This window comes from Geotrypetes seraphini, chromosome 5 (assembly GCF_902459505.1).
Source record: "Geotrypetes seraphini chromosome 5, aGeoSer1.1, whole genome shotgun sequence".
Taxonomy (NCBI): Eukaryota; Metazoa; Chordata; class Amphibia; order Gymnophiona; family Dermophiidae; genus Geotrypetes; species Geotrypetes seraphini.
The window spans coordinates 268582072-268600438 of NC_047088.1; the positions used below are offsets into that span (position 1 = coordinate 268582072).

General features: G+C 47.6%; 1 protein-coding gene across 3 annotated transcripts in view; it reads left to right on the top strand.

Moving 5' to 3' along the window:
* Positions 1–18367, top strand: part of GLB1L (galactosidase beta 1 like) — a 390615-nt gene that overhangs the window by 188806 nt on the left and 183442 nt on the right. The window lies entirely within an intron of this gene.

An 18367-nucleotide genomic window follows, 5' to 3' on the forward strand; every position in this document is an offset into this window, starting at 1 on the left:
CTAACTCTTCAATTTTTTCCCCCCTAATATCCTCATTCAGTTTTCTGCTGTGCGCCACCTCCTCCACACACCAGAATGGCCACTATCTTGATCTTGTCCTCTTCTCTAACTGCTCAATTACCAACTTCTCCATCTCAATTCTGACAATCATCAGACAGCCTTCATGACTCAACACCCTCCCCTCCTGACATGACCAATCCTCACCAACACTTTCAGAAATCTTAAAGCTATTGACCTGTGCACTCTCTCTGCTGTTGTCTCCCCCCTCTTCTCAAACATTACACTATGTAAATCTGCCAGCAAAGCAGTCTCTTCCTATAATACTATTCTATCCTCTGCTCTTGATACCCTTGCTCTCCCAAGTCATGTTCTATAAGGCGGGCCAAATCCCAGCCCTTGTTGACCTCTAAGATCTGCTAATTAAATTCCTGTGCCCTATCTGTGGAATGTCACTAGCTGAAATTCCATACTTATGCTGGACTTTGTACAATTCAAATTTCTGTTGACCTCATTCCAATTCGCTTTTGCTTGTGAAACAAGACTACTATGCCCGCTTGATTGATTCTCTCAGATCCAGCCGTCGCTGTCTCTTCTCCACACTCAACTCTACTCAAAGTACCCTCACTTCCAGCTCCTCCTTCACTTTCTCCCCAGATTAGGGCTGAGTACTTCCATGATAAGGTCTCTGCTCAGATCCAACAGACCGCCAAATCCTGTTGCTTCCTCCTCTATAATATTACCAAAATCCTTCCTCCTCTTTCTGAACACACAACCAAAACCCTTGTCCACGTTCTCATCACCTCACGCTTAGACTACTGCAACATACTTCTCTTGGGCCTCCTGCATGCCTGTCTCTTGCCTTTTCAATCCGTTCAAAATGCTGCTGCGTGACTCATAATCCATGAGAGCTGCTATTCTCACATTACCCCCTCCTCAAGTCGCTTCATTGGCTCCCCGTCCATTTCGATTTACAAGTGCATTCGCTTTGAATCCTCCTGATATCTCTCCTCGTTTATCTCCCCCCTATGCTCCCCCCGTGATCTCTGCTCGTCGGGCAAGCCCCTCTTATCTTACTATAGAATGACACGGGGAAAAATTCTGTCCCCATCACTACCCCGACCCCGGACTACAATCCCCTTCATGTCCCCGTCTCCACCGTCCCCTTCGCCGCCCCATCCCCGTCCCCACTGTTCCCTTCACTGCCCCGTCCCCGTTGCATCCATACAAGCCTCAGTACTGCAATATTTATCTTATTCCTTCCTTATAAATCAAATTTCTGGCTGCTGAACTAGAGAAAGAGATGTTCAGCTGGCAGGGCTTTGTTTATAAATTTTTATCATCACAATTAATATACTACTTTATCCTAAAGCAAAATAAATAAATAAATATAAATTTTCTACCTTTGTTATCTGGTTTCTGCTTCCCTCATCTTCTCATTCAATTCCTTCCATCCACTCTCTGTCTTCTCTCTGCGCCTTACATTTGCTCTTTTACTGTGCCTCTCTCTTCACCCCCCTCCAATTGGTCTGGCACCCATTTCTTCCCTCTGCTCCCCCATAGTCTGGCATCTCTGTCTTCTTCCCTTCCAGCATCTTCTCCCCACTCTCTCTTCCCCATTCCCTTCAGCGCCTTCTCCCTACTCCCTCTTCCCCATTTCCCAGCATCTTCTCCCCACTCTCTCTTCCCCATTTCCCAGCGTCTTCTCCTCACTCTCTCTTTCCCATTTCCCAGCATATTCTCCTCACTCTCTCTTTCCCATTTCCCAGCATCTTCTCCCTACTCTCTCTTCCCCATTTCCCAGCATCTTCTCTCTACTCTCTCTTTTCCATTTCCCAGCGTCTTCTCTCTACTCTCTCTCTTCCCCAGTTCCCTTTAGGCTGCTTCAGTGTTTTCTCCTCTCTATCCCCCCCACCACCCTTCGTGCGGTCCAGCAGCTCCCTACCCCCAGTCAGCAGTGCATCTCCCTCACTTCCCCTTACCTTCTCTTCGTGGTGATTTCTATAAGGCTATGCGTAGTATTGCAGCCAGAGCCTTGAAGTTGGGTTGTGTTGGCTGCTGGAAAAGTCTCCTCCTATGCAACTGGAAACAGGAAGTTGCATCGGAGGAGAGTTTTCAGCAGCGACACGCGACGTGACTTCAAGGTTCCGGCTGCAATACAACGGATAGCCTTATAGAAATTGCCACAAAGAGAAGGTAAGGGAAAGGAAGGGAGGGAGATGCACGGCCGGCCTTACGGCGGGAGAGAGGGCTACCGGAACGCACGCTTGTTCACCCCGCGTGCTCACTTTTTTAACTGCGGAGACAAGACCATTCACCGCTCCACGGGGCGGTGAATGGCCTTGTCCCCGTATTTATGGTGACCATTTTGGTGGATTACTCGTGGCTAGCCGCAGGTAACAACCACCGTGTCATTCTCTAATCTGTACCCTTCTCTTCCACTGCCAACTCCATACTCTCCCTTCTTTCTTGTGGCGCTGTATGCCTGGAATAGTTTGCCTGAATCAATACGTCAAGCTCTGTCCCTGGCAGTGTTCAAATCCATGCTAAAGGCCCACTTTTTTGAAACTGTTTTAACTCCCACTCACTGTTGTCAGATATCTATACCCACTATAATCTCCCCAACCCTAAAATGTCCTGTCTAAATTAAGTTGTAAGCTCTTCTGAGCAGGTACTGTCTAGTGTGTGTTAGAATTTTTATACCGTTTAAAACTAAACGGTTTACATACACAATATTAAAATGATGACAAAATAAAGCAAATATATGATAAAATAATCATATAATAAAAAGAAATATATGCAAGCCTCAGGGAAGTACCATAATGTGGAAAAAAGAGCTCATAGATAATTCATCAATTTTAGCTGAAATAAATAAAAAAAACAGATTATCCAATGTCCTGCTCCTGGCCAGATTCAAAGGCCCCTACTCTGTTCTCATCCTCCTCGATCTATCTACGGCATTTGACACTGTAGTTCACCACATACTTATCGATACGCTGTCCTCACTGAGATTTCAGGGCTCTATTATCTCATGGTTTTCTTCATACCTTTTCCATTGCACTTTTAGTGTAAGCTGTGGAGGATCCTTTTCTACAGCCATTCCATTATCGCATTCATTTCAAACTACTATACTACATACAGGCCTTATATCCCACAATTTTTCAACAAGGATTCAATACGGCTAACAAAAGACTTAGTATAGCATTACAGATAGAGTGTTGAATGAGGCAAGAGAGATCAGGTGGTGAAAGATGTGTTGGCTAGAGCTATCTTATCTTAGGAAAAGAGATATGTCTTAAATGTCTTCCAGAAATAGAAGTATGAGGTGATCTGTCATAGAGATGTAAGGAGTTTATTCCAAATATGCGGAGCTTGAAATTCGAAAGTGGACTCAAACATCTTTTTTCAGCAGACTTTTCAAGGGGAAAGGAAAGGAAACTTGAGTTAAAGAAGGAGGGCATGACCTTGATGTTTGTAGTGAGCCCATGGGAGTTTTTACCATATATGGCTGTCAGTCATGCAGGTCATCTTGAACTGATTTCTTTTTTTTATTAGTAGCCAGTGTAGTTCTTTTAGGAATGGAGTTGCTTTTTGCCATTTTGCCATTTCTATCAGTCTGGCTGCAGTATTATCCCAGGACATGCAGGCAGCCTATTCTCAACATGTGGGTGACATCATCCACGGAGCCCGGATGCGGACAGCTTCACAAGCAGACTTGTTTGTAGAATTTAGAAAGTTCACGAGTGCTTCCTGCTCAGTACAGGGAGCGCATCTCCTAAGTTCTCAGTTTTCTGCGGAGCCGAGAAGTCTTGTTTTCGATGCTCTGCGCTAGATTCAGTTCTAAACTTTGTGCTTTCTCTCACCGCGGCTTGTGTTCTGTTATTTTTCAGAGTTGCTGTGTTTTTTGCGCATTTTCATTTCTTAAAAAAAACAACAACTATAACTTCAATTTTATTTCTTTTGACACAGCGAGGCCTGCTTTGCGGCCTCTGCTGACGGATTTCAATTTTGCTGAGGCCATCTTTCCGCCTATGTCCAGGCCGGTCACAGGCTTCAAGAAGTGTAGCCGTTGCCAGCACGCGATCTCCCTCACTGACCTACATAGGTGGTGTATTCAGTGTTTGGGACCTAACCATCGCCCGGAGTTGTGTACTCGCTGTGCTACCCTTCAACCTCGAGCCCGCAAAACTCTTTGGCAGTATGGATCCCCTTGCCCCGGTCTTGACCTCAACCTCGCATCCGGTCAAGCTTACGGGGGTTCTGCCTTCTGCTTCAACCTCGGCCTCGTCTTTGATCAAACCTGCCTCGTTCGGGACCTCATCCTCGAGTAAATCTGCTAAGTTTTCTCCTGACGAGACGCTTGCCTCGCTGCCTCCCTCAGGTTAGGTGGCAGCAGTAATTATCAAGCTGCCTAAGAAGCATGTCTCCAAGTCGAAGAGTCGTTCTTCCTCTTCTTCCATGGAGCCTGTTGCTGCGCCAAAAGTGCCAGATCCTCTAGTCTCGGAGTCACGTTTGGAGGCTATGATCCAGACCATATTGGATTGTCAGTTGGGCAGTATCCTTACCAAACATACTCCTGCCTCAACTCAGCTTCCTGCAGTCCAGCCTGAGCACTCAGCAGTAACACCTGGAGTCGAGTCCTTGTCTGGGTCTCGAGCTGAATCTCCTCACTCTATACAAGGAGTCAAGTCCTTGGGAGTGCCTCGAGAGGATTCTACCCTCTCTATGCAAGGATTCAATTCTTTGCAAGTGTCTTGTCTGGAGCATAAGCCCGCTATTCAAGGAGCTGAGTTCTTGTCAGTGCCTCAAGATGCCTCGACACCAGGAGTCCAATCTCTTGTGGTGTCTCAATCTCGATCTCCAGCCTCCAGCCCTCGTTCTTCGCATAATTGAGCAGTAGTGGCTCGTGGCCAGTAGGGGTTGATATCTATGGGACGGTAATGGAATGGACATCAGGACATGATAGTGCAGTATTTTGTGGAATTTTTCTACAAAAATGGCCTGCTTTTCTTATGATTCTGGGTAACTCTAGTTAGATACAAGCATATGTGTTAGTTAAGGCCACGCCCAATAGAAGCGTACGAAAAATTGGTGAATAAAAATCTGAATATGGATGTAGCCAAGGCCAGAAAAACACACTACAGATTAATATTAAGGAAAAGTATAATAATATTCTTTTTATGTACTTTGCTATTAAGCAAGAATCATAGAGGAAATCAGGTAATGGGTAACATACTTCTAGAGGGATTAAGAACTCCATCTTGTATTAAGAACTCCATTTTGGGTTCTGTCTTTCTGTCTTCTTTGTTCTCTCTGCTTTTCTTTGTTCAGAGTTTTCCCGCTTCTAGCATCGTGGTTCTAATTGATACCAGATGTGCCTTAGGCTGGGTAGGAAGAGCATATTAGATTACGTATCCCAAACTGAGATATAACAGGTATTAAATATGAATGAAATACATAGAATGAATGAAAATACATGGTCTGAATGGAAGGGGCCCCTGAACCTGAATGTAAGTGATTATGTGTATGGATGTGTATTGAACAAAAGAATTGGGTTTGAAAAAACATATTATATATATTTGCGACTTAAAGAAATTTAAAGGAAGCCTGAGCACAACAACTGGAAATAATTAGCAGTCTCTAGCATTGAAAGGGGGAAAACAGCCCCTCCTTTTCCTCTAAGGCTGACCAGTTTTATTAGGTGGAACATGAAACTGTTAGTTGTTCAAAGCAGGCTGAGAATATCTCAGCACCCTCCCAAATGCTGATTCTTTTAATATACCTTGTTTGAAAAGGACAAAAAAAAATATTGGATATGTTATAAATGTTAATGTATATTCAGAAATGAATATAAACAAACAAATATGATTTCTGAAACCTTTAAACATGTAGAGGAATTTTCTTTGTCTAACTTTTAAGACCACCTCTGTTAGTTTTGATTGGCCCACACAGCCAATGATGTCATACTGAACTTAAGGTATATAATGGGGAGCTTCGAAGTATCGAGTTGAGCTCGTTATCAGAAGGCCAGCATTTTGGCAACTATAACGACCTCCTGCTAACGCAACTATTCTTTCAACTATTCTTTTGAGTTTCATGATTGAAAAATAAAAACAATAAATAAATAATTATATTATTGGTAAATCTTATGTTAGCATCATTTTCTATGTTTTTGTTATTTTTCACATATTGAGTGAAAGCTAGCAGCGTAATTGGTAACTGCAGCTTTATGAGTGTGCTCGCGTCCAATACCCATGCTCAATAATGCATCGCCCTTTCCGAGGCATAGGGAAAAAACTCCTTGACTTTCTTCTCAGCGAGACTTGCTTGCTTCAAGGCACAGTTCTCCACATCAATCGAGGCATCCATCGAGGCACAGATCCTCTTCTCGAGACATGCCTCGTCTCTCTACACCTCAAGGCTATTTGAGGCTTTCTACTCCGAAGTCGACGCCACCTCCATCTACTTCTCCTATGAGGGATTCTTCTCCCAGTGAGTCATCTATACCTGCATATTATCCCAGGACAAGCAGGCAGCATATTCTCACACATGGGTGACGTCACCAACGGAGCCCCGCAGCGGACAGCCTCGAAAGCAAACTTACTTGAAGATCTCGAGCTTTCGAGTGCTGCACCGCGCATGCGCGCGTGCCTTCCCGCCCGAACTAGGGGGCGCATCTCCTGTGAGGATCCTCAGTTAATCGTTTTCCGCGGAGCTGAGAAGACTTGTTCTCCTGGCTCTACAGCATTTGCCTTCTCTTCACCGCGGCTGAAGTTTGTTTTTGGTAGCTGTGCTTGGTGTTTATTCACTTTTTCTTTCTTTGTGTAAAAAAACCCCCCAAAAAACAATTTGGTTTTCTTTTTTCCTTCGACTGAGTACGAGGGCTTAGGCCTAGGCCCTCTCCTCGTTTTTTCCGGTACGAACTTTGTGTTTTCTATGTCCCGGCCTGTGACCGGGTTTAAACATTGCTACCAGTGCGGCAGGACGATCTCTATCACCGACCCTCATAGTCGGTGTATGGTCTGTTTGGGTGACAGTCATCGTCCCAAGGATTGTGTTCGCTGTCTAACCCTTCAGCCTCGTGCTTTTCGCCGCCACTGTGACAGGTTTCTTCAGCTTTTCTCCAGTATGGAATCTGACAAGCCTTCGGCCTCGGCAGTCTTGACGCCTTCAGCTTCCAAGACCTTGACGTCGGGGGTGTCCTTGGGAGTCAAGACCTCGCTCTCGGCGCCCGCCCCGGCCTCGGCCTTGAAGTCCTCCGGGTCTTCGGCCTCAAAGGCCTCGTCGGTCTCGTCCTTGAAGCCTGCACTGGGGGGTAAGTCTCCTGCTTCTTTTTCAGGTGCCATTTCTAAGAAGCCTCCAGGGTCTCCCCCCTCTTCAACCTGGGGTCACGAGTGTTGCTCCTTCTTCAAGGCCTCTGGCTAAATGTGCCTCCAAGTCGCGGGAATACTCACATTCGAGGTCGCCCTCCTTGGAGCGCACGGCGGCACCTAAGAGGCAAAACCCCTTGGTCTCGGTGCCCATGTTTGAGGATATGTTGAAGTCCATCCTCACTACACAAATTTCTTCTATTGTGGCTCAGTTGCTTCCGTCCTCGACTTTGCCTCGGATAGATCAGCCTGAGCAGCAGTCTGAGACTTCGGTGGAGCCCCCTCGAGGCAGGTCTCGTAAACGGGTCTCTTCTTCAGATTCCTCTCCGGATCCTTCCTCGAAGTCTCTGTTGCCTCGTCCTAAGCATCACTCGAGGCCATCAAAACACTTATCCTCTAAACTGCTGAAGCATTCGGATATTTCTTCGAAGCCATCACACCGCTCTAGTACTCGACGTGCTTCCTCTCCTCCATTGTCAAGGCACTCGAGGTCGAGGACTCCGCCTTCAAGGCCTGTGTTACGAGATTTCTCTCCTCCGGCGTCGACACATTCTACGCCTCGAACTCCGAGGATGTCACCGTCGAGGAGTTTGAAGAGAAAACATTCTTTTACTCCACCACAGACTGGCAGTGGGGCTTCTTCTGTCACGGTGCATGTGGAGTCGGAGCCTATGTCCGCAGTACTCCCGGGAGGCTTTCCTGTCCTATTCAGTGGCTCCTCGGTCATGATCTGCTTCTCCGGAGGAGCCTTCGACTTCGAAATCCTCTTCCTTCGCCAAGTTTGTGTTTGATATGGGGCAGGCTCTTCATTTAGATTTGCACTCGGATTCCAAATACACCCCGGAATACTTGGCGGACATGGAGTTATCACATCCTCCTAAGGAGACTCTGCGCTTACCCATGACACCGGTCCTCAAGCAGACTTTTATGAGGAATATGGAGACTCCTTACTCTGTTACAGCCATTCCTTCTAAGTTAGAGTCACGCTATCGCACTGTTCCCTGTAAGGGCTTTGAAAAATCTCAGCTGTCCCACCAGTCCTTGGTGGTTGAGTCCTCCCTAAAGAAAGCTCACCCATCTAAGATCTCCCGGCCGGGAGGGTCACACCATGGATAAGTTTGGTCGTAGATACCAAAATTCCATGATGGCTAACAGGATCTTAAACTATAACTATGTTTTTACATCCTACTTCAATCATTTCTTGAAGCTGTTGCCATCCTTCTATCCAGACTTGTCCAAAGCCCGTCTGCTGGAGTTTAAGCAAATCGTTCAAACACTTTCCCAGTTGCGGCTTTTCATGTTGCAGGCATCTTATGATGCGTTTGAGCTTTCTTCCAGGGTATCGGCTTTTGCGGTGGCCATGCGTCATCTAGCCTGGCTCAGGATAGTCGATATGGACCTAACTTACAGGATCGTCTGGCCAACTTGCAGTGTCAAGGAAATGAGCTTTTCGACGATTCGATTGAGGCGGCCACGAAGAGGCTCTCTGAACACGAGCGCTCTTTTGCTTCTCTACTTTGGTCAAAGCCAAAACCTTCTACGACTCGAGCTTACAAACCACCTGCTCGTCACTACCCTATGAAGACCACTCAGGCTTTCTCTCGTCCTCCTCCTCGGCGTCCTCAGCAACAATGCCCTCAGAAGCCTCAGACGCCTGCTCCTGCGAAACCGGCTCCGTCTTTTTGATGGTCCAGCCTTGAGCATTCCAATCTTCTTGCATCCAAATTCTTCTCTGCCCATTGGAGGTCGTCTTTCCCTTTTTTCTTCCAGTTGGGAAAACATTACATCGGACCTCTGGGTTCTGACCATCATCTGCGAGGGATACTCTCTGCGTCTGATTCAGGTGCCCCCAGATCACCCTTCAAGAGAGTGTCATTCCAGTTCCTCGCAACTCCTCCTTCTTCTTCAGGAGGCTCGGGCGCTTCTTCGCCTTCGAGCGGTGGAGGAGATTCCTCCTACCCAGCACAATCTGGGGTTCTACTCCAGATACTTCCTGGTGCCCAAGAAGACTGGGGAATTGTGACCCATTCTGGATCTTCGAGCCCTCAACAAATTTCTAGTCAAAGAGAAGTTTTGCATGCTCTCGTTACCAACTTTATACTCCCTCATGGATCGGGGGGATTGGATGTGCTCTCTGGATCTCAAAGAGGCTTATACTCGTATCCCTGTTCATCCAAACTTTCGCAAATATCTCAGATTCAAGGTGGGGAATCTCCATCTCCAATACAGGGTTCTTCCTTTCGGCCTGGCAGCCTCCCCCAGAGTGTTTACCAAGTGTTTGGTTGTCGTGGCTGCGGCTCTGTGCTCTCGAGGTCTTCAGGTGTTCCCCTACCTCGACAATTGGCTTATCAAGGCCCCTTCTCTTCCAGAGGCTATTGCAGCGACTCATCAGATTATTACATTTCTTCAAAGTCTGGGGTTCCATATCAACTTTCCCAAATCTCAATTGGTTCCAGCCCAGTCTCTACAATTTATTGGCGCGACTCTGGATTCTGTCAATATGAGGGCTTTCCTTCCACTGAATCGTCAAGAGACCCTCTTCCGACTCTGCCGACAGGTGACTTCTCTTCCGACCATCTCGGCACGTCAGATGATGGTTCTGCTCGGTCACATGGCTTCTACGGTTCATGTGACCCCCCTGACCAGACTTCACCTTCGCATTCCTCAGTGGACCCTGGCATCTCAATGGCAACAAGCTCTGGACCCGCCTTCTCGCCGAATATCGGTGACTCCTTTATTGAAGAATTCTCTCCGCTGGTGGATGCTCTTTTCCAATCTTTCCAGAGGTTTGCGGTTTCACGGTCTTCCTCATCAGAAAGTGCCCACGACTGATTCGTCCACCTACGCATGGGGAGCCCACGTCGATGGTCTCCGTGCGCAAGGGTTGTGGACTTCCACCGACTATCGGTGTCATATCAATCTGTTGGAACTCAGAGCGATTTTCCTTGTGCTCAAAGCTTTTCTTCATCTTCACGACCAGGTGGTACTTGTTCGGACAATCAAGTGGCCATGTATTATGTCAACAAACAGGGAGGGACGGGATCTCACTCCCTTTGTCAGGAAGCTCTCCGGTTGTGGCATTGGGCGATTTCTCACAACATCTTTCTCAGAACTGTCTACATACAGGGTCAACAAAACTGTCTAGTAGACAAGTTGAATCGTCTGCTGTAGCCTCACGAATGGACACTCAATGCCCCCACACTTCGCCAGGTGTTTGTTCAGTGGGGAACTCCTCAGATAGACCTGTTTGCGTCGCCCAGCAACTTCAAACTACCTCTGTTTTGATCCTGCATTTTCTCGCCCCGACGGCTCGAGGCGGATGCCTTTCTTCTGGACTGGAGGGATCAGTTTCTTTATGCCTTCCCTCTGTTTCCTCTGATTCTCAAGACTCTGGTCAAGCTGAAAGCGGAACATGCCACTATGATTCTGATAGCTCCTCGGTGGCCCAGACAACCGTGGTACTCCCTTCTACTTCAACTCTGGCAGGAAGCCTCTACTTCTACCAGTTTTTCCTTCTCTGCTCACTCAGAGTCAAGGGTCCTTGCTTCATCCCAATCTGCAGTCTCTACACTTGACAGCTTGGTATCTTTCTGCGTAACAGATCCTTCTCAATTTTTTCAGTCTGTTCAAGATGTTTTCCTTGCTTCAAGGAAGCCGTCCACTCGTCAATGTTATGGCCAGAAGTGGACTAGATTTTCTGCTTGGTGTTCCACTCATCAGCTTCATCTGATGTCTTCCTCCTTATCATCAGTTCTGGACTATTTGCTTCACTTGTCCCAATCAGGTCTTCAATCTACATCTATTCAAGTCCATCTCAGTGCTATTGCTGCTTTTCATCAGCCTCTGGATGGAAAACCTCTCTCTGCACACCCCATGGTTTCCCGCTTTATGAAAGGGCTTTTTAATCTTCATCCATCTCTTAAACCGCTGCCTGTGGTTTGGGATCTTTAATGTATAGTGCCACCCCTCCCCCTGACTTTCCCTCTCTGTCCTGACGAAATAAGTTGTATCCCGGTATAGCCATATCCCACCCATGAGAGTCTGTGAACCAAGTTTCGGATATTGCCATCACGTCTAGGTCGGCATTCATTATTTCGGTCTCTAATTCTAGAATCTTATTGCCTAAACTGTGTGCATTAACATACATAGCCCTCCATAACTTGTGATTGCTAAGTCCCTGTGGGGAGTTTCCCACCTGGGGTAGTGTGACTCCTAGAGAATTGTTTGCAATGGGGGCACTTACTTTGGACTTAGAATCGGAGTTTTGACTCACATCGTCAGGATCGTTCCTTACTGCACTTGTACCTGAGTGGGTACCCTCCCCCGACTTACCTAGTTTAAAGCCCTACGAAGCAGGCGGGCTAGTCGGTGTCCAAAGACGTGCTTATCCCTGCTGGTCAGATGGAGTCCGTCTGGTCCCTGAAGTCCTTGCAACGCCTCTCCATGGTTCAGGAATCCAAAGTTCATTTCCCGGCACCATCCTTGAAGCCACTCGTTAGTCCTCAGTATACACTCATCCCTGGCACTTCCTTTGCCTCTAACTGGGAGGATCGAGGAGAAGACCACCTGCGCTCCTGTCTGCTTCAGCCTCTCACCCAGGGCTCCAAAGTCTCTAGTTATGTTCTCCGGGGTGTTCTTAGCAGTGTCGTTTGTACCAATGTGGATGAGGACCATGGGGAAGTGATCTTGGGGCTTGAGAAGCCTATCAAAACAGGCGGTGACATCTCGGACCCTGGCTCCAGGCAGACAGCAAACCTCCCTTGACTGCATATCCGGTCTGCAGATTGGTCCCTCGGGGCCCCTCAGCATGGAGTCCCCAATGACTATTACTCTGTGCTTCTTTGGGGGGAGCCGATCAGTTGTCCCTGGAGTTGGAGCGGTGCACTGGACTACCTCCTGCTCCTTGTCGGCATCCTCCTCCATGTCGACATCTTCTACCTGTAGGATCTGGAATCTGTTCCTCAGAGTGAGTTGTGGGGTGGATGTAAAGCTGCCCTGTTGGTGAGAAAAAGAAGAAGAGGGTGAAGAAATTGAAATAGGGTGGGATCTCTGGTGTTTGCCCATGGAGGAGGTCACCAGCTGCCAGGAGTCAGTGTCTCCAGCCATCTCCTGAACCCCAATTGTTGGTTTCAAAGCTTGTGATTGGTTGTCTCGAGGGAGGACATGTCTTGGGCCAGCTCCTGGACGACTCCGTCAATGTAGGCCTCATCTTCTCGGATGCTTCTCAGGCGTTTCACCTCCTCCCTGAGACTCCTAAGTTCCTGCATGATGTCTCCGTCTAGCTGGTCGACCTCCTCTGTCTGTGTGGAGACTGTGGAGAACAGGGGTGGAGGGGGATGATCTCGGTCTGCACAGAGACCTCTGTCCACAGTCCTGGGTCCTCCTCCTTCTGCACGCATACCTGTTGGTCTTGATTACAGACAGGGCGCTTCTTGTTCTCCCTGCTATAACCAAGTTGTAGCTGAGGTCTGCCTGATAGTGAGTAAGTTAGAGAGTTAGAAGAAATATCTGTCTGTGAGTCAGAGTGAGAGATTGAAAGATCAGAGAGAGAGTTTGAAAGATTAGGGTATTTGAGAGGGTGTCTGCTTGTGAGTCAGGGTGAAATTTTAGGATAAGGTTTAAAGAATAGTGTTTGAAAGATTAGGGTATCTGAGAGGGTGTCTGCCTGTGGGTTAGGGTGAAAGTTTAGAATAAAGTTTAAAGAATAGGATAAAGATTAGGCTCTTCTTAAGGCTCTTTGCAAAGGCGCTCTCGCTAAGGCGAGCCCTTTGCGCTCGCCTTCGCTGCGTGCCGAACGGCTGCGCGCTATTGGCTCGTCCTCTTTTATGGGGGGAGTTTGGCTGGTGACGTCGGGGGTGGGCGGAGTTAGCTCTCACCTCTTCCCCTGCTAGCACCGCCTTCTCTACTCCTCTCTCCGCTCCTTCCTGCTAGCACACTCTCTGCTCCCTGCTCCATTCACTGTTCTGCCATGTGCTCAGGACTGTTCTACCATGTGCTCAGGACTAGGCACAGCTCCTACATTCTCCCTTCGGTTGGTCTTGCACTGTGGACTCTCTGCCGTTGGCTCGTCCCCTTTTATGGGCGGAGTTTGGCTGGTGACGTCGGGGGTGGACGGAGTTAGTTCTCGCCTCTTCCCCTGCTAGCACCGCCTTCTCTGCTCCTCTCCCCGCTCCTTCCTGCTAGCACACTCTCTGCTCCCTGCTCCGCTCACTGTTCTGCCATGTGCTCAGGACTGTTCTACCATGTGCTCAGGACTAGGCACAGCTCCTACAGTCTCTCTTCGGCTAGTGCCAGTGTGCAAGATCCCTCACTGACCCACACCACTGGTGCCTTCAGTGTTTGGGGCCTGACCATTGCCCGGAGTCATGCGTTCGCTGTGCTACCCTTCAAACTTGAACCCTCAAACGTCGTCGAGTTCAAATGGAGAAGATTTTCGGTATGGAAACCCCTACTACACCCTCGACCTTGATTCTGTCAGGTCTGCTATGGGGTATCCTCCTGCCTCCACTACTTAGACCTCGACTGTCATCAGACCTTCCTCGTTTGGAACGTCCTTGACCTCGAGTAAATCTGCCAAGTCTTCTCCTGAGCTTCCCTTAGGGCAGATACCTCAGCAGACAGTTCCAGTGGTGGTCCTCAAGCTACTTAAACATCATTCCTCCAAGTTGAAGCATTCTTCGTCTTCGGAGCCTCAGCAAGTGGTCCAGTTTCAGACTCGGATCCACAATTGCAGGCTACCATCCAGACCATTTTAGAGCGGAAATTTGTTTAGTTACTGACCTGTAGTCCTGTCTGGACACTCAGCAGTCTCACAAGAGGTCGAGTCCTTGCCTGTGCCTCGAGCTGAATCTACACACTCTATGCAAGGAGTCGAGTCTTTGCGAGTGTCTCGTCTGGAATCCTCACACTCCATACAAGGAGCCGAGTCTTTGGAAGTGCTTCAAGATGCCACGATCCAAACCACAGAGTCTATGGGACTTCGATCTACAGCTTCCAGCCTTATATCCTCACATAAGGCATTGCCCGTTTCGAGGCATAGGACGAAGTCACCTCGACCTCGCATGAGACCTGCTTCCAGGCAGCTCTCTCATTGCCGGTCGAGGCCCTCATCGAGGCGCAGGTCCTCCTCCAGAAAGAAGCCGTCCTTGTCCTTCCAGCTCTTTGAGACCTCCAACTCCTTGATCCAGGACACCAGTAGCAGAACCTGAAGGCTCCGCTTCTTCTTGTGTCTCACCCCAGTCTGTTTATTCGCTAGGATATCAATACTCCAGAGAGGCCTCACCTTTGTTCTCCAATCGAGGTGCCTCAAGGTCATCGAGTCCCTCTCGAGGCCATCCTCTTGCGGATCAATTGTCCTTTTCCTTCTTCCTCCGTCAAATGGCTGAGGACCTCGATCTTAAATTGGACTCTGGTTCTAAGTACTCTAAGGCAGTGTTCTTCAACCTTTTTACACCTATGGACCGGCGGAAATAAAATTATTATTTTGTAGACCGGCAAACTACTAGGACTGAAATTGAAAAACCCTGTTTCCGCCCCGTCTCCGCGAGCTCAGTCCCCGCAAATCATCTGATCCCATCCGCACAAGCCTCAGTTATGATTTTATATTGAATGTATTTTATTAAAGTATAAAAAGAAACAATATTCTGTACAATTGTCATGTTATAAATACAAATAATACAGAGCAAGGATCAATAAAACCCCTGTCTCTCCTCCCCTTCACATATATCCCCTTTACTATCAAGAAAACTGAATAAGCCAAATTATTATAGAATGCTACACAGAAATATCATGCTAACAGAATACTGCAGTCATACATGACAGGAATAGTGTTAGGGGAGTGCAACTAGGGCAACTTCCCCCTGGTCAGAGAGAGCCCTAAGCTAGCTGGAAGCTAAAGAATCACTGCCTGGGCTTTGCAGTCCCCAGTTATGTCTAACACTAGCTCTAGCAGGATATATATTTAAAATCTGATATATTCTAATCACAAAATAGAAATAAAATTATTTTTTTCTACCTTTTGTTGTCGCTGGTTTCTGTTTTCATCTTCTTTTCACTTTCTTCCTTCTAGTGTCTGCCCCTTCCATCCACTGTCTGCCCTCTTCCCCCTTCTATATGGTATCTGTCTTCTTTCTATGCCCCTCTCCCCTTTCCATCCAGCCTGCGCTGCCTCTCTCCTTTTTACATGATTCATTCCAGCTTCACTGTTCTCTTCATTTTTATCTCTCCTACACCAGATCTAGCATCGTTGTCCCTCTCTGCTTATTTCTCTGCTGACCCCTTCCCATCATCAATCTCTCTACTTCCTCATGCCTGTCTCTCCCCAAGGGAGGAGGTGGGACCGCTGGATGAAGGAGATAGGAAGGGAGTGATGAAGGAGGAAAAAGAAGTGGTGGATAGACTAAACATGTTCTTTTCGTCAGTATTTACAAGAGAGGACACATCCAACGTGTCAGAACCTGAAAAAATCTTCAAAGAAGATCAAGGAGAAAAATTAACATCCATGGAGGTAAGCCTTGAAGACGTACTCAAGCAGATAGATAGATTAAAAACTGACAAATCTCCGGGCCCAGACGGAATCCACCCTAGGGTATTGAAAGAACTAAAACAAGAAATAGCGGAAATACTACAGCAGGATTGTAATCTATCCCTGAAAACAGGGGTGATCCCGGAGGATTGGAAGATAGAAAATGTTACACCCATCTTTAAAAAAGGATCGAGAGGTGACCCGGGGAACTACAGATCAGTAAGTCTGACTTCGGTCCCAGGGAAGATAGCGGAAGCACTGATAAGACAGCATCGAAGAGCATCTAGAAAGAAATAAATTGATGAAAACAAGCCAACATGGCTTCTGCAAGGGAAGATCGCGCCTAACGAACTTACTGCACTTCTTCAAAGGAATTAACAAACAAATGGATGAAGGGGCCCCCATAGACATCGTATACTTGGACTTCCAAAAAGCCTTCGACAAGGTACCCCATGAACGCCTACTACGGAAATTGAAGAACCATGGGGTGGAAGGAGATGTACATAGATGGATCAAAAATTGGTTGGTGGGTAGGAAGCAAAGGGTAGGAGTGAAGGGCTGGACTGGAGAAGGGTCACGAGTGGTGTTCTGCAGGGGTCGGTACTCGGACCGCTGCTGTTCAATGTATTTATTAATGACCTAGAAACAAGGATGAAATGCGAGGTTATAAAATTCGCAGATGACACAAAACTTTTTAGTGGAGTTAGAACTAAAGAGGATTGTAAAGAGTTACAAAGTGACATGAACAAACTGGATGAGTGGGCGAAAAAATGGCAGATGAACTCTAATGTAGAGAAATGTAAAGTATTGCATGTAGGAAACAGAAACCCGATGTACAGCTATACAATGGGAGGGCTGGTAATGGGTGAAAGTTCCCTAGAGAAGGACTTAGGTGTAGTGGTAGATAAAACAATGAAGCCGTCGGCACAGTGCGCAGTGGCCTCAAAGAAGGCAAACAGAATGCTAGGTATTATCAAGAAAAATATTACAACCAGAACGAAGGATGTTATCCTGCCGTTGTATCGGGCGATGGTGCGCCCGCATCTGGAGTACTGCATCCAATATTGGTCGCTGTACCTTAAGAAGGATATGGCGATACTCGAGAGGGTTCAGAAGAGAGCAACGCGACTGATAAAAGGTATGGAAATCCTTTCATATGCTGAAAGATTAGAGAAACTGGGGCTCTTTTCCCTGGAGAAGCGGAGGCTTAGAGGGGACATGATAGAGACATACAAGATCACGAAGGGCATAGAGAAAGTGGAGAGGGACAGATTCTTCAAACTCTCGAAAACTACAAGAACGAGAGGGCATTTAAAAAAATTGAGAGGGGACAGATTCAGAACCAATGCAAGGAAGTTCTTCTTCACCCAAATGCGGAAGTTCTTCTTCACACCTGGAATGCGCTTCCAGAGGGTGTAATAGGACAGAGTACGCTACTGGGTTTCAAGAAGGGATTAGATGATTTCCTGAAGGAAAAGGGGATTGAAGGGTATAGATAGAGAATTACTATACAGGTCCTGGACCTGATGGGCCACCGCATGAACGGACTGCTGGGCGCGATGGACCTCTGGTCTGACCTAGCGGAGGCATTGCTTATGTTCCCTCCTCTAATCTCCCTGCCAGCTATTTCCTTCCTTTTTACCTTCTCTCTTCTCCCTTCCCTCCTCCTCCTGTCAAGCAGGAACTCTCTTCCCTTCCTCCCCTCCTAGCAGCATCTCTCCTTCTCCTTCCCTCTAGGTCCAGTAGCAGCTGTCCCTTTTTTTCCCTTGTCCAGCAGCTTCCCAGACTCCTTTCCCTCCTCCCCTCCCAGCAGCATCTCTCCTTCTCCCTCTTTCCAGGTCCAGTAGCAGCTGTCCATTTTTTCCCCTTGTCCTGCAACTTCTCAGCCTCCAACAGAGGCTTTCTCCCCTCCCAGCAGCTCTCCTTACTTGCCAGCGCAGCGATTCACTAAGGCAGCCCTGGGTCCTTTGATGGGTCGCGCCGCCTCTGAGGAAAGAGGAAGTTGCATCATCATAGGTGGCTGCGACTCAGCAAAAGCCCCAAGGCTGCCTTCCTGAGTCGCTGCACTGGTAAGTAAGGAGAGCTGCTGAGAGGGGAGAAATCCACAATCGGAGGCTCCCCATGATCTCGCTGGCCCTGTGCGAACCAGCTGGAAATGACATTTCGTTGATCTCGCCGGCCCTGTGCTGTTCGGCAGGAAATTGAAGTTCATCAATTTTGCCAGCCCTGCACAGACCGGCAGAAATTTCCTATGGATCGGCACCGGTCCACGGACCAGCGGTTGAAGAACAGTGCTCTAAGGAGTATTTAGAGGAAATGGGTTTGCCTCGGCGTCCTGCGGAGTCTCTCAAACTTTCTCTTAACAGGCTTCTTTCTCAGACTTTCAAACAAAACCTGGAGACTCCTTATGTCATTCCTGCTGTTCCAGGCAAGTTGGAATCGAGATATAGAACTGTACATTGCAAGGGCTTTGAGA